Source organism: Heterocephalus glaber, unplaced genomic scaffold, assembly GCF_053883595.1.
Source record: "Heterocephalus glaber isolate CG9 unplaced genomic scaffold, H.glaber_assembly_v1.0 deba00001481, whole genome shotgun sequence".
NCBI classification, from domain to species: Eukaryota; Metazoa; Chordata; class Mammalia; order Rodentia; family Bathyergidae; genus Heterocephalus; species Heterocephalus glaber.
Window position 1 is genome coordinate 29134424 of NW_028258317.1, and position 17418 is coordinate 29151841.

The 17418-nt window shown below is 36.2% G+C and overlaps 1 long non-coding RNA gene across 1 annotated transcript in view; it reads left to right on the plus strand.

Annotated features, from left to right (window-relative positions):
• The window catches only part of LOC147825877 (uncharacterized), a 510141-nt gene that overhangs the window by 228439 nt on the left and 264284 nt on the right, over window positions 1-17418 (plus strand). Inside the window, exon 5 of the long non-coding RNA XR_015440050.1 lies at window positions 4650-4685. This is a non-coding gene — a long non-coding RNA (uncharacterized LOC147825877). The remainder of the gene's footprint in view (window positions 1-4649; window positions 4686-17418) is intronic.

The following is a 17418-nucleotide window of genomic DNA, read 5'->3' on the forward strand; positions in this document are numbered from 1 at the left end:
GTAGTATAATTGACTGGAGAACATTTATTGAACCTTGGACAAGTAGAGTTATCCTTGGGTTGAAGTGATTCCTATTACTAAAAAACAAAGATTACTTTATATTACTAGAGGTAATTGACCTTCAAATGAATGGTGAGAGCAATCTAGACAAATGGTATCCCTCCTTCACAGCAAAAAATTTCAGCTTCCTAATAGATTGCACATTAGTAGCCCCCCAAATGTCTTAAATCTAGCCTGTTCAAAAAAATGATGTGGTTCAATCTTTCTTACCCTCAGGAAGGATGTTTCTTTTCCTGGAATATTTGTCTTAATTAATAGCATCAAAAACTACTCTAATTCCTAAACTAGAAAATTTATTGTGATGGTTTTAAATTCTTAGAACAGAGATGGGAAGCCATAGGAGAAAATTCATTGGTTTAAGATGTAGTCCTACGGATGTATTGGTGGCGATTCTCTTAATGTCAATCCCAGATGAAGAACATAGAATTGCATTGGAGTTTCCAGTTGCCAGGTAACCAGCTTTTACAGGATAATCAGCATTGTTTTTTACAGACCTAAGTCAGCAGCCAGTAGGGGGCAAAATGGTCTCCTTTATGTTATTGAAATTTTTTATCTCAACATTTCTTCTAAATGTATGACATGCAAATATATGTGTATGCAATGTGCTGGAGCAAAGTACATCAAAAAATTCTACCCAGCTACATATGCATTTCCCATTCTATGGAGAATGAAGCAGGAGAATAACATTTTCATTTTTATGAAGCCATGTGTAGGGTCAGTGGACTAATAAATGAAATCTGAATTATTCATCAGTCTGTATGTCATTCTGATATCTAAAAATCAATGCTGATGGAGTACTAGATGTGTTTCAATTCTTACCAAACCAATATAACTGTCTCCTTTTCCTTTGATTTTTAACCATTTACTTTCATTTGAGATTTTGGATTCTGGGTAAGTTTCCATACATTGCCCTAACAACCATAGCACACATTAATAATTTATGGGCCTGAAGTGAAGGAACATTCACATACAGTATAATCTCACAGAAGAAAAAAACCCTCAGATTTTTCATTCATGTTTGTGAACTTAGGCAGAAACCAACTTATAAATTTTCTACATTCTGAGAATTTCTCTGAATTTTTGGAATCGAGCAGGATGAGTAGAATTTTATTATACTTTTTAACAAACAGCTATATTTATTTAGTGCCTATTTCTTATTTTTAATACTAATCTACACAGAGAAAATGGAATTCATTCTGAGAGGTAAATTATTGATGAAAATTTTCCATTTTCTCTGGTTTTTCCTTCTCTCTTCACCCCTATAGATATATGTCTCCTGTATTTTTCTTTGGACTTTTTGAAATTGCCTGTAATAAATACTCAAGATTTGCTTAGCAATTCTTTTTTTCTCATATTGCACTAGGGCATACCAAATTAAAAAGAATATTGATAGCAGTGGGAAGATTTATTCTTGAGCAACCAAAATATTAGTATACCTGTTAACTTCATTTTTGAAAGATACTTTCAAAGATAGCTGCAAAAGAAAACTTCTAATTTAGTGAAATACTGAGTACAGAAGTAAGATAGAGATCCCTTATGTTATAGACTGGAATTAACTTCACAATACCTCATATTAGCAATGATAATCAACTTTTATTTGGTGTATACTATGTATTTCAAGTATTTTACTTTTATATTTAATTTTCACAATTAATGAGATAAGATCTATAACATCTCTCTTACATGTGAGAAGTCAGAGACACAGAGATGTTAAATAATTTGCCAAGGAGGTGCTAGATTTCAACTCTGCAGAGATTTCATTAAATGGCTCTTCAGGCCTGAGCATGGCAGTGCCCTGTGAATAACAGAGTGATAAAGAATCATTTCCTGTTTTTGGTACGGGGGATCGGATCGAACTTGGGTCCTTGCACTTGTGCAGCAGGCGACAAAACCACTGAGCTAAATCCCGGCCCCTACAAAAAACAAAAAACAAACAACAAGAATCATTTCCTTTCCATTTAAATAATGTTTAAATATGTATTTTGAGTGTCCTTCAGCACATAAATTAGAATACTTTCCAATTATGCTGCAATTTTTGTGTCTGAGGATGAGCAATGTGCACACAAATGGTACTTTGGTGTCATATTTGAAGACCCAAGATCTATGTTCACTGGAGACAGAACTTATGAGTTTATATTGTTTAAAAGTTCCAAAGAAGATTTGGATGCAGTTAGTTTTCAGAAAAGCCTATGAGAACAATAATTTTAGAGCAAATCTATGAAAAAATATGCCCATATCTACACAATAACACATAAGATTTGGCAAGGAACCAAATGGCACAGATGGATGTGGGTGGTAATTAGTTCAACTGAAGCTACCCTATAAAATGTTTCATCACACTGTTGGTTCCAAAGCAGTGTGTCTTGTCCCTGGAGAATAGCAGCATTGACTGCCAATTTTCTAGTAGCTGAGCTCAGTCACCAGGATGGTGTGCTGTTCACAATGGGCACTCGATTAATGGGAAAAATAAACACAAAGTTAGCACTCATCCCATGGAGGTGCTTTAGGTGCATTACCTCTCAAACCTCTCATCCTTCCTGAGTCAGACTACTGCTCATGTTCATTTTTCTCACTAGTGAAATGAATACAGCGATGTTAAGAGCAAGTAATAAATGAAAAAACCAGATAAATTTGACTACCTATAAGCTCTAAGAAAATGGCTCAACTGATAACTTGAAAGAAGCAATCACTATGTTTATTTATCCTCTGCCACACCAGAGATGAAAATGAGGCTTTACATTATTGCAGTTTTAAAACATGATGATCTTGATTTAAGGACTTCCCTTCCCAATAGGCTGGTTTTTTTCTTTTGCTTCCCTCTCCCTCCTTGCCTCTTCTTCCTTCCCTTTTCTCTATACATGTTTTCCTTATCCTTGTACCTTGTCCCTTCTTTCTTACTTACTTGTAAGTACATTAAAGCATACATTATTTAATAAATAGAAAGGCAATGAATTTTTTTAAATTTAATTTTATTGGTACATTTTGGGTATACAATATAATGACATTCATCATTGGAAATTTGTACCTTTACATAATCTCTCTTCTTATTATTTTTTCCCCATTCTTCTTTCCTCCCTTCAATCCCTCCATCCCTCCCTATTTACAAAGACTTTGTTTCGTTTTTTCCATTTTCTCATATTAATTCCATTCTCTTCTTTCCTTTCCCCCACTCCTCCCACTTCCCCTTCCCCTTTGCCCCTTTTCTTCCTATTTCAAGGCAATAAAGTTTTATCTGAATACTTTAACAAATATATTCAGAAATATTATTCTAATATAAATGTGGTAAGTTGAATACTATCATATTCTTTTCAATCACTTTTTGAGACAAATGTACATTTATTCAAGTAAAATTTTCCATATTTGGCTCCTGTGTACTTCCTCATGTGGTCCAAGGTTGGAGAAAGTATTTGGACTTGATAAATATTTCAACTTGCCCACAATCTCTTATGGGCTATCCACCTATTATATTTTTCATACTGTAAGGGAAATAATGACTGACAAGTAAAAGTTTTCTTTGCATTATAGGGAAATGATAAAATGTACTCTTGAGTTTCAATTAATTTGAGATTTCAAAAGCCATCTGAGGATAACATCCTGGAGCAACACTAGCCACACTCCACATGGTAATCACTAGGACTGTGGCACTTCCATGATCCTCCTGGGCAGAACTGTTGCTGTTGTCTTCATATCCTTCATATGGAAAGTTGTGGACTGGTGTGCAATAAGTGGCCTATGGCCAATGAAGGATATACAGTGGTACTTCGGTTCAGGAACATAATTTGTTCCACGATTCTGGGGAAGATGGTCATGTTTGTGTGCCTGTGAGGAAGATGGCTACTGTTGTGTTAGTTACCTGATAAGATTTTTGAATAAAAGCAAAATTTTACTGAATGCTTCTATTTGTGAACTGAATTGTTCATGAACAGCAGTGTTTGTGAAACAAGTATTATGGTATTTGCTAGAATAAATTAGTAAACTTACACACATTTCCAAGCAATCATATATGAATATTGTAATTATTCCTAAAATTTATTTTAGGAATAAAATTTATTTCTCACCATTTTTCATGTACCCTAGTGTATATAAAACTATAATCATACATGTCCCCATTTTAGGGGAAAAATCCAAGAAACTTTAAGCATTTATTTTAAATTATTACTATATTACACAACACTGAACACAAATTTTCTGATTAAACTTCAAATAAAAAAATTTAGAAACTAAGTAAAATTTAGAAACTAATTTAGAAAACTAAATAGAAATGAAAATGCTAAATCATAACATTTGAGATAATGTTTATTTAGTGTCACAGATTTATTTTCCTACACAACCAATATAACAAGGTTTAATTTATAATTAAAAATATATTATTGAGTTTTATGTTTTTTTGCTCCTTTAGTTCATTTGACTCCAAATGTGATTAACTATAATTTACATAATTGTCTGTATTGTAAGTACTTTTCTTTTTAATGATGGTATTTTAACCACTGTTAAATGATTGTAATGAATCTATCAATTTGATGGTGTATCACATAATGGAAAGTTCTTTTTATGTATATTTACTGATAACTTTTTTTTTCTTTTCTCAGTACCAGGGACTGAACTCAGAGCCTTGCACCTATTAGGTAAGTACTCTACCACTAAGCAACACCTCCAGACTTTTTATTTATATTTATTTTGAAACAAGGTCTCACTATGTTGTTCAAGCTAACCTTGAATGTGTGATTCTCCATCCACAGTCTCCTGAGTTGCTGGAATTATAACCATGTACCACTGTGTCCAGTTACTGATAACTTTAATTAATACCTATGATAGGAACTGTACATTTGGTGCACACCATATATGTAATACTACTGTGTGCTACATGAAAATAAAAAATTTGAAGTACTTCTTATCATTTGAATAACTACAAAATGTTTTTTATGCATACTATTTTTACATTAGTTTTTACCTGGCACAAACTCATTACTTAAAAAATCCATCTTTGTTCTTTAATGTGCCCTCCACAATTAAAATATTACATAGGTTTTTCTCTATTGCAACATTCTTATGATATCCAATATGTCTTATTTTACTGAAAGGTCTAAGAAACTAAATCCTTACTCTATGAAAAATATTTTTCTGTTGCAATTTTTTTTCCCCACTAACTTTATTGGTACACTTTAGGTATAAAATACAGTTACATTTATCATTGGGATCTTGTATCATTACATGAGTCTCTTGGTTCTTTTTTTTTCCCCTTCCCTTGCCCTCCCTTCACCCCCTCTGCCTTTCCTATTTGCAAAGACCTTGTTTCCATTTTTTTCCTCTTCTCATATTTTTTCCTTTCCCTTTTTTCCCTTCCCCTACCCCTCCCAATTCCCCTGCTCTTTTAGACCTTTTCTTCCTGTTACACAATATCAGTTATACATTTTTAAAATTACAATATTAAGATCTAGGAGACATTACCACAGATTTTACAGAACTTAAAAGGATATAGAAAGCATATTACAAAAATCTTTTTTGAAATAAATTTGACAACTTCTAAGAAGTAACATAGAAGACAAATTAATGAAACTAACTCTGGAGGAAATATAAAATTTGAATAGCACCTATTAAAGAAAGTATATTCCTAGCTTGAAAACCTACCTATATGACAACAGTAGGCTCATAAACATTTTAACTGATAAATTATATCAAACATTTAAAGCAGAAAAAAGAAGGAACATTTCTCCCCTCCTTTTAGGAACTCAACATTGTGCTAATCCTAAAACTGGATAAAGATAATAGAAGAAAAAAGTATGAACATAGATAGAAATTTGTTTAACAAAACAAACTCTTAGAAGTCAGATCTGGCAGGATGTAGAAAGTGGTTTTATTGTAGGGATGGCAGTGTTGGTTCAGCACTGGAAGATCCACCCCCAAAAGTAATCATTTTAACAGAGGAAAGGAGAAAGCCATATGATCCTGTCACTAGTTGGAGAAAGAGTATTGGACTAAATTCCACAGCTGTTCATGATAAAAGCTATCAGGAGATTAGAAGTAGAACAGAACCTTCTCAACAGATCAAAGACATGTACTCCATACTTCCAACAAAAACTCCTTCTATGAATGGAGATGATACAATGCTTTCTCCCTAAAGTGGGGAACAAGGGCATATATGCCTACTCTTCATCTGTCCATTAGACTTTGAAACATAGGTCTAAACCAAAATAGTCTGGCAGTAAAATGACAAAACTAGGATAGGATTGGCATGGCAGAAGCAAAATCTTTATATGTAGATGAAATGATCATCTACAGAGAAAATACTAAGAAATCTCTAGGAGCCCCTAGAACTTGTACTTGAATTTAGCAGGATTAGAAAACACAAGGTATATATAAAAATTCGAGTCTGTGTATACTTGCTATAAATGAAGAACTGGATATTGAAATTTAAAAGTTATGTAGGAGTACAAAGGACCAAGAAAAGCCAAAAACAAAAACAAAAACAGTGTTGGAAGACGTTTAGCACCCAATTTTAAGACTTCTTCTAAGGCTACAGTAATCAAGGCAGTGTTGGTATAAGGAAAGACATATAGATCATTTGAATAAAATAGAGAATCTAGAAATAGATCCACACATATATGGTACACTGAGTTTTGAAAGATTATTTAACATTAGCATTTTATAGAATATAAACTCGATTCAAGAGCTGAGGAAGAGATAGTGTCTTCAGCAAACGGCACTAGAACACCTGGTATCTGTATATAAAAAATTAACCTCAATCCTTTTTTTCCATACATGAAAATAACTTGAAGGGATCTATGAACCTAAATAAGAAAGCCTAAAAGTAGAAAACTTTAAGAAGAAATTATAAGGGGAAATATTTATGAATTCAGGGTAGGCAAGAACTACCTAGGATACAAAAAGCATGATGTATAAAAGAAAAAAATTGATAAATGAGATTCCATCAAAATTTAGAACTTTAAATGACATCATTAAAATGAAAAGTAGTTCTTAAACAGACCATATTTACAATGCATATAACCTATGAGGAGAATATATAAAGAATTCTTACAGCTCATTAATAGACAACCTAATTAAAATGTAGACATAAGAAGATGATAAATAGCCAGAATAGCACAAGGAATGGTGTGCAACTCTAGAATCAGAAAAATACTAATCAGTACAATAATAAGATTGAATTATACACTCATTAGGGAGATGAAGTTAAAAGTTTTAAAAGCCTTGTCATGACTTTTTCTTTTTGTTGGATTCTCCCCCTTTGCGATTAATTTGTCATGCCCAATGGATTCATTCTGCTGGGTTTCCTGGGGTGGTGATCCTCATTGTCTTTTCCTAGGGTATTGTCTAAAATTTTTTGGAGTGCTGGTTTGGTATTCATGAAGTTCCTGAGGTGCTCTTTATCATGAAAGTATCTTATTTCTCCACCAATTTTGAAAGATAGTTTTGCAGGGTACATCAATCTGGGTTGGAGGCTGTTTTCCTGTAGGGCTTGAAATACATCACTCCAAGCTCTTCTTGCCTTGAGGGTTTGCGTTGAGAAGTCTGCTGTGATTCTGATGGGCTTTCCTTTGTATGTGATTTGTTTCTTTTCTCTCACTGCTTGTAGAATTTTATTCTTCTGTTGGATTTCTGGAATCCTAACTATTATATGTCTATGTGTAGATTTTTTTTTTATTAAGGCTAGCTGGAGTCCTATATGCCTTACTTATCTGTATGTCAAGTTCTTTTCCGCCTCCTTGGGAAGTTTTCTGCCATTACTTCTGTGAAGAGTTTTTTTATGTCATCTGCACTCTCTCCTCTTTCTTCATTGACTCCCATCAGTCTTATGTTATTCTTCTTTGCATCGTCTAGCAGCTGCTGGATTGATTTCTCATGTTCCCTTACAATTTTAAAGTAATTTTTCTTTTCCTCCTCACTAATTGCAATCTTATCTTCTATATGTGAAATTCTATCCTCCCATTGGTTCATTCTGCTGTTCAGACTTTTGATGGAGTTTTTAATCTCTTGGAGATCTGTTTGTATCTGTTTTATGGATTCCATTTGTTTCCTATGTTGGGATTCCATCACGTTCCTCAGATCCTCTATTTTTTTAATCTGTGTCCTCTCTAGATTTATTAATCATGTCTTGCACCATGAGCAAAATCTTTGCTGTTATCTGAGTAATTATTTCTGATTTCATTTTTCTGAGATCCTCTTTTGTTGCCAGTTCAGAGAGTTCAGGTGGTTGAGTATCAGATTGTTCCATCTCGTTTCCCTTTGGGGTTGCTATAGGTGATCTGGAAGTCTGTTTTTGAGGCTTGTTTATGTGTCTTCTCATTTCCATGGGGGGGGTGCTTCTGGCGCTTACGTGGCTCACCTTCTCTGCCCTAGGAGCTTGGGATGGCAGCAGGGGAGTTTCCTTCTGGGTGCTGGGACTGGCTCACCTTCTTGGCCCTAGGAGCCTGGGATGGCAGTAGGGGAGCTTCCTTCTGCGTGCTGGGACCGGCTCAGCTTCTCTGCCCTAGGAGCCTGGGATGGAGGCAGGGAGCTTCCTTCCAGGTGCTGGGACTGGCTGAGCTTCTCTGCCCTAGGAGCCTGGGATAGAGGCAGGGAGCTTCCTTCTGGGTGCTGGGACTGGCTGAACTTCACTGCCCTAGGAGCCTGGGATGGAGGTGTGGAGATTCCCTCCGGGTGCTGGGACCGGCTCCTCTGTTGCAAATTAAAACAGCAAAAGAGAATTTTTCTCCTTAAATTCTTTTATTGGTACATTTTAGGTATACAATACATTTACATTTATCATTGGGTGCTTGTACCTGTACATGATGTATCTCAGTTCTTATTTTGTTCCCCATTACTTGTGTGTCCTTCACCCCCTCCACCCTTCCCTATTTACATAGACTGTGTTTCCATTTTTTTTCTTTTCTCACAATTTTTCCTTTCCCTCCTTTCCTTTCCCCTTTCCCTCCCACCACCTCTACCCCTTTGTACCTTTTCTTCCTATTTCAAAGTATCAATTATTCATTATTGATCCTTTTATTCCCTATTTACACTTTCAGTTTCTCACACTAGACAAACTATTCGGTATTTACACGTGTGCCCTATTTATTTCACTTATAAGTATGGCCTTAATATATATCCATGTAGCTATAAATGCCTCTAGTTTCTCATTCTTTATGGAGGAGTAGTACTCCATTTTATTAAAATCCACATCTTCTTTATCCAGTTTCCAGTTGATGGGCTCTTGGGGTGTTTCCAAGTTTTAGCTATTACAAATTGTGCTGCTATAAACATGGGTGCACATATATTGCTGTGGCATGATTCTTTTAATTCTTTTGGAAAGATCCCCAGCAGGGGACTAGCTGGGTCAAATGGGACCTCTAGTCTTAGTTCTTTGTGGTATCTCCATACTGACTTCCACAGTGGTTGCACCAGTCTGCACTCCCACCAAAAATGGAGAAGGTCTCCTTTCTCCCCACACTCCTGCCAGCATTTGTTATTGGTTGATTTCTTGAGAGCAGCATTCTTTCTAGGGTGAGGTGGAATCTCAGTGTTGTTTTCGTCTGCATCTCTCAAATGACCAGTGATGTTGAACATTTTTTCGTATATTTATTTGCTGCTTTTACTTCTTTGTCTGAGAAATGTCTGTTCATTTCAGATGCCCATTTTTGAATTGAGTCTTTGAATTTGGAGGGTCTAATTTTTTTAAGTTCTTTATATGTTCTAGATAGTAGTCCTTTGTCTGAGGTACAGCTGTGAAAATTTTTTTCCCAGAGTGTAGGTTGTCTCTTAGCTCTGTTGGTGGTTTCTCTTGCAGTGCAGAAGCTTTTTAATAAGATGAGATCCCAGTTGTTGAGTCATTGTGCTAGTTTCCGTGCTACTGAGGTTTTTGTTCATAAAGTCTTTTCCTATGCCAATGTCTTCAAGAGTTCTGCCTAACTTATCTTCCAGCAAATTTAGTGTTTCTGTCTTAATATTTAGATCTTTATTCCACCTCAATCTTAGTTTAGTGCATGGTGAGAGGTGTGGGTCTAGTTTTAATCTTTGGCAGATTGAAATTCAGGTTTTCCAACACCATTTGTTAAATAGGCTATCTTTCCTCCAATGAGGGTGTTTGGTTCCTCTGTCAAAGATGAGGTGGCTGAGTATGTCTGATGTTGACTATGCATCTTCTAATCTATTCCACTGATCCTTGGGTCTGTTTCTTTGCCAGTATCATGCTGTTGTTATCACAGCAGCTTTGCAGTATAGTTTCAAGTTGGGGATTATGATACCCCCAGACATGTCTCTGTTGCCTAGAATTGCTTTTGCCATTCTAGGTCTGTTCTGGTTCCAAATGAATTTTTGGATTGTTTTCTCTAGTTCTGTGAAGTATATTGTTGGAATTTCAGTCAGCATTGCATTAAACCTATATAGGAGTTTTGCAAGTGTGGCCATTTTTACTATATTGGTTCTTCCTACACAGGAACAAGGAATGTTTTTCTATTTTCTTATATCCTACTCCATCTCCTTTTTTAGAGTGCTATAGTTGTCAGTATAGAGGTCTTTTGCTTCCTCTGTTAGATTAGTTCCTGGATATTTCATTTTTTTGGATGGTATTGTAAAAGGAATTGTTTCTCTAATTTCTCTCTCAGTGAGTCTGCTATTTGTGTATAAGAAGGCTCTTGTTTTATGAGTGTTGACCTTATATCCAGCCATTCTACTGAATCTATTAATTAAGTCTAGAAGTCTTTTGGCAGAGTTTTTTGAGTCTTCTATGTAATTTATCATATAATCTTCAAATAATGACAGTTTAACTTCTTCCTTTCCTATCTTTATTCCTTTTATTTCTTTCTCTTTTCTGGTTGCTGTGGCTAATATTTCCAGAAATACATTGAACAGGAGTGGTGATAGTTGGCATCCTTGTCTTGTTTCTAATTTTAGCATGAAAGTTTTAAGTTTTTGACCATTTAGTATGATGTTTGCTGTTGTTTTTTCATTGGTAACCTTAACTAGGTTGAGATAAAGACCTTCTGGTCCAATTTTCTGTAAGGTTTTTATCATGAATGGGTGCTGGATTTTGTCAAATGCCTTTTCTGCATCTATTGAGATGATCATATGGTTTTTGTCCTTGGCTCTGTTAATATAGTGTATTACATTTATTGGTTTATGAGTGTTGAACATCCTTGCATCCCTGGGATAAATCCAACTTGGTCAGGGTGTATGATCTTCTTGATGACCCTCTGTATCCTGTTTGCCAGTATCTTGTTGTGGATTTTTGCATTTATGTTCATTAGGGAGATTGGCCTGTAGTTCTTTTTTTGGGTTGGGTCTTTCCCTGGTTTTGGAATCAAAGTAATACTTGCTTCCAGGAATGAATTTGGAAGTATTGCTTCCCTTTCAGCTTCCTTGATGAGTTTAAAGATTAATGGCAATTGTTCTTTAAATGTCTTGTAGAATTTAGCAGTGAAGCCATCAGGACCTGGGCTTTTCTTTGTTGGTAAATTTTTTATTATGTTTTCAATTTCATTCATTGTAATTGGGGTGTTTAGAATTTCTATATCTTCTTCATTTAACTTTGGCAATTTTTATGTATCTAGGAATCTGTCCATTTCTTCTGTGTTTTCCATTTTATTAGAGTACAGGTTCTCAAAGTAGGTATTGATGATCGTCTGGATTTCTGCTGGGCCTGTTGTGACTTCACCTTTTTCATTCTTAATTGCATGGATTGAGCCTTTTCTTTCCTTTTTTTGATAAGGTTGGCTAAAGGTGTATTGATTTTATTTATTCTTTTGAAAAACCAACTCTTTGATTCATTAATTTTTTATATCATTCTGTTAGTCTCCATTACATTGATTTCTGCTTTGATCCCTATGATTTCTTCTCTTTCATGGGGTTTGGGTTTGTTATGCTCTTTTTTTTCTTGGTGCCTGAGGTTCTACATTAGGTTATTTATCTTAGTTCTCTCTGTTTTCCTAATATGGGCATTCAGTGCTGTGAATTTCCCACATAGAACTGCTTTCATTGTGTCCCATAGATCCTATATGTTGTACTGGCATTATCATTTATTTGTAGAAACTGTGTAATTTCTTTTTTAATTTCCTCTGTGACCTATTGGTTGTTCAGGAGGGTGTTATTCAATTTCTATGTGTTTGTGGGTATTTTGCGGTTTGTTATGTTATTGATCTCCAATTTTATTGCACTATGGTGTGATAATATACAGGGGGTAATTTCATTTCTTTTACATTTACTTAGACATGTCTTATTAGCTAGCATGTGGTCTCTTTTGGAGAATGTCCCGTGTGTAGCTGCAAAGAATGTGTATTCTGATTTTGTGGGGTGGAACACTCTGTAAACATCTATTAAGTCCATTTGTTCAATAGCTTGGTTCAGTTCTAGAATCTCATTAATTTTTTGTTCAGATGATATGTCTGTTTGTGATAGTGGGGTATTTGGGTCCCCTACTACAAATGTATTAGTGCTTATTTGGTTTTTCATGTCCATTAATATTTGTTTTGTAAAGTTGTGGGCATTCACATTTGGTGCATATATATATTTAGGATTGTCATCTTTTCCTCTTGGATTGTTCCCTTCACGAGGATGTAGTGACTATCTTTGTGTATCTTAATTAGTTCTGCTTTGAAATCTACTTTGTTTGCAAATAAGATTGCTACCCCTGCTTTTTTCTGGGTTCCTCTGGCATGGAAAACTGTTTTCCATCCTTTTACTTTCAGTCTATGAATTTCTTTTGAGTTAGATCTGTTTTTGTATACAGCATATTGCTAGATTTGCTTCTTAATCCATTCTGTCAGTCTATGTCTTTTGATTGGTGAATTGAGGCCATTAACATTGATAGTTATAATTGAGAGATATTGACTTATCCTTGTCATGATGTTTTGTTGTTGTTGGCTCTTTTATTTCTTAATTTATTCCCCCCCCCCCGCTTTCCCTTTAGTTTCTTACCCTGCCTGGTGGCTTCCCTCTGTTGGGCCTCATGGAGTTGTGACCTTCATTGTCTTTTTCTAGGATATTGCTTAGAATTGTGTGCAGTTCTGGTTTGGTGTTCCTGAAATTTCTCAGGTGTTCTTTGTCTTGGAAGTGTCTAATTTCCTCATCGATTTTGAAAGTTAATTTTGCAGGATACAACAGTCTAGGTTGGAAGTTATTTTCTTTTAGGGCTTGAAATACTTCACACCAGGCTCTCCTTGATTTGAGGGTTTGTGTTGAGAAATCTGCTGTGATTCTGATGGACTTTCCTTTGTACGTGATTTGTGTCTTTTCTGTAACTGCCTGTAGGATTTTGTTCTTCTGTTGGGTTTCTGGGATCTTGACTGTTATATGTCTGGGGTAGATTTTTTTTTTTATAATGGCTAGTTGGAGTTCTATATGCCTCACTTATCTGTATGTCCAATTTCCCACCTCTGCCTGGGAATTTTTCTACTATTACTTCTGTGAAAAGTTTTTTTTTAATGTCAATTGTACTTTTTCCTGTTTTTTTGTGGACTCTTATCAGTCTTATGTTCATCTTCTTTGCATCAACTAGCAGCTGTTGAATTGATTTCTCATGGTCCCTTACTATTTTTAAGAAATCTCTGTTTTCATAGTCCTTAACCATGATTCTGTCTTCTATATCTGATATTCTATCTTCAGGTTCTCTTAATCTGCTGTGCATGCTTTCAATGGAGTTTTTAATCTCTTGAATACCTGTTTGAATCTGTTTCATGGATTCCATTTCTTTCTTATGTTGAATGATCATGGTTTCCATGTCTTTCTCATGCTGGGCATTCATGTCTTCCAGCATGTTTCTGAGTTCATCTATTTTTTTTTATCTGTTTCTATTCTAGAGCCTCTAGTCATGTCTTACACTCTGCTCACCATCTCTGTAGTTATCTGGGAGATTATTTCTGCTGTGAATTTTTCTAGAGCCTCATTCATCTGTTTTGTTACTTCCTGTGATATCAGTTCAGGGTGTCCAGGTTGTTGATTATCAGACTTTTGCACCTCATTTCCCCCAGAATTTGTCTTTTGTGGGGTGGAAGCCTGAGTTTATGCCTTGCTTAAATATCTTCTCATTTTTGTTTTTGGTACTGTTCCTGGTTTAGTTCCTGGGCTGATATTATGAAATTATTTATTGTAAGTATCTTTGTTGATCTATTTAAAACCCTTATGGAATGATTGCTTCTCAGAGGTGTCTACCAGATGTAGCTGGTCTTTAGGTTTGGAGTCTCTAATGACTCTGAGGCTATCTCATTTTCATTATACCAGGAAAGAAAACTGTTTAGATCAATCACGACACCTTAGTCCAAGTCATACAATCAGCCACACCACAGCATCAAATACCTCTTAAAGAATGACAATTTGTGTTAGTTATTAATCTATCACCTTTAAAAAATAAAGAGCCCCCCTTCAAGGTGTGTCTCTCCTGTCACAATAGACAATGTGGGCAGCCATGTGCAGTTATAAGTTAATGAGTCTCAGTAAGCTAGTCCCAGACCCATGAGATTCAGGCAGATTTCTGGTTGCAAGTCCCAAGTTGAGCTCCCTGTCCTCCTGCAGGGCTGCACTCTGCAAGTTTCTACTGAAGGTTTCAGCTGCTTTTCCCCTGAAGAAAGTCCAGTTTCTGATGGGAGCTGATAATCCCTCCAATTTACCAATCACGGTGGTCTGGTGTGCCTTTATTGCAGAGATTTCCTTCACTTTTCCAGTGGGCTTGTTTTCATCAGGGAGCTGAGACAGGCACTCTCTCTGTTTACTTCTGGAGCTCAGGACAATGGCTTTTGTCTCCCTGTGCCTCTGCAGTGTGTAACCAAGTAGCTGCACAGCCAAAAGCCCAGAGGCTGGGGGGGTGGGCAAGTATTGTTGGAGGCGCCCATTTGGCCCACCCATCAGGTGGTGGGCCTGCCTGGGGGTGGGGGTGGGGTAGGGGGTCCTCCTCACCCTGCCCTGGTGGTTGGTGGAAAGCTGGTGGAGCAAGTCGGAGCTTCATGCTGCCTGGACCCTCAACTTTCGCTCCTTGGTCATGCGGAGCTTGGGGATGGAGCAGGGGCTCCAAGCCACGCCGGGGTCCTCTGAATTTTTTTCTTATTGATTGATAAAAGAACAACATGAATATAAGTTTGTATTTAGAACAATGATCATTCTGACATTAGAAATATAAATTCAATAACAAGATAGCAAGGTAACACTTTGTTAAAAGATTGTCTGTAATATGCTAAAAACTAGTATAAAAAAACATTTTTGTTTTAGCTCTTCAAGACATCTGAGAATTTGTCTCTTTTTAAAAACTAGTTTGGTTTTGGCTTCTTTGACCACCTCATCTCTTTGTTTGCAGGTTTAGTCCCATTAAGTTATTTTAGATTAAGACCTAAATAAACTAATGTGTATATTTGTTCAATTCATTGCAGTCTTACAAATTCTTCAATAGCTCTCTTTTGCTTAAAACATAAATTCTAAATTCTTTGCATGTCTCACAAGACCATGCTTTGGCATTATCTATTTTTTTAACCCCATGTTCCATTCACTCCCTTTTAAAGATCTGTATGTCCTATTCCTAAAATGTGTGCTAATTTTTCACACTTCTTTTCAATGTACTCTTCCTTCTACTGTAAATGCCTCTTCTTCCTCCCACATTCACTTCCTGCTCTGCATCTTTGGAAAGCTTTCCTTTGAAATTCTTTTCTGTATTGTCTCTGAGAATTTTTTTCTGTATTTCCTTATGTGCCATCATGGAGTTGGGCTGTTTTTGTGCTCCTACCCTGACCTGAACATCCTAGCCTGCTAGCATGCACTGAAATGAACTGTGTTGTAATACTTTATGTCAGTGTCTTTCTGCAGAAACAGACAGTTACTATTTCACATTACCTATTATACATTTAGTCCTTATTTACACTTTCAGTTTCTCACACCAGAGAAACCATTCGGTATTTACACATGTGTGTCCTATTTATTTCACTTAAGAGTATCGCTTCATTGTGCATCCACTTAGCTATAAATGTCTCTAATTTCTCATTTTGTATGGCTGAGTAGTACTCCATTTTATAAAAAACCCCACATTTTCTTGATCCAGTCTCCAGTTGATGGGCATTTGGGCTGTTTCCAAGTTTTAGCTATTATCAACTGCGCTGCTATGAAAATGGGTGTACATATATCACTGTGGTATGATTCTTTTAATTCTTTGGGGAAGATCCCCAGCAGTGGAATAGCAGGGTCAAATGGGACTTCCAGTCCTAGTTCTTTGAGGTATCTCCATACTGATTTCCACAGGGCTTGCACCAGTCTACACTCCCACCAGCAGTGGAGCAGGGTTCCTCTTTCCCCACAGCCCCACCAGCATTTGTTATTGGTTGATTTCATGATAGCAGCCATTCTTTCTGGAGTGAAGTGGCATCTCAGCATTGTTTTCATTTGCATCTCTCGAATGACCAGTGATGTTGAACGTTTTTTCATGTATTTCTTTGCTATTTCTACTTCTTTGTGTGAGAAATGTCTGTTCATTTCAGATGCCCATTTTTGGATTGGGTCTTTAAATTTGAGAGGTCTGATCTTCTTAAGTTCTTTATAGATTCGAGATAGTAGACCTCTGTCTGAGGAAGAGCAGGTGAAGATATTTTCCCACATTGTGGGTTGTCTCTTCACACTGCTGGTGGTTTCTCTTGCTGTGCAGAAGCTTTTTAATAAGAAGAGATCCCATTTGTTGATTGTTTGTGCTAGTTCATGGGCAACTGAGGTTTTGTTCATAAAATGTTTTCCTACACCGATATCTTCAAGGGTTCTACCTAACCTCTGTTCCAACTGGTTCAGAATTTCTATTTGAATATTTAGATCTTTAATCCATTTTGATTTTAGTTTAGTGCATGGTGAGAGATATAGGTCTAGTTTTAATCTTTGGCAAGTTGAAGTCCAATTTTTCCAGCATCATTTATTAAAGAGGTTATCTTTCCTCCAGTGAGGGTGTTTGGCTCCTTTGTTAAAGATGAGATGGCTGAGTGTGTCTGGTGTTGTTTCTGCATCTTCTAATTTGTTCCACTGGTCCTCAAGTCTGTTTCTTTGTCAGTACCATGCTGTTTTTATCACAGTAGCTTTGTGAAATAGGAAGAAAAGGGGCAAAAGGGAAGGAAGTGGGAGGGCTAGGGGAAAGGATAGAAGGGAATAGGATTAATATGAGAAAATTGAAAAATAGGAACAAAATCTTTGTAAATAGGGAGGACTGGAGGGTTTGAAGGGAGGGCTGGGCAAGGGTGAAAAATAAGAACCAAGAGAGAGTATATAAAGGTGCAAATTTCCAATGATGAATGTCATTATATTGTATACCTAAAATGTACCAATGATTAGAATGAATAATCGATAATGTAAAATAGGAAGAAAAGGTCCAAAGGGGTAGGGGTAGTGGGAGGGGCAGGGGAAAGGAAAGAAGGGAAA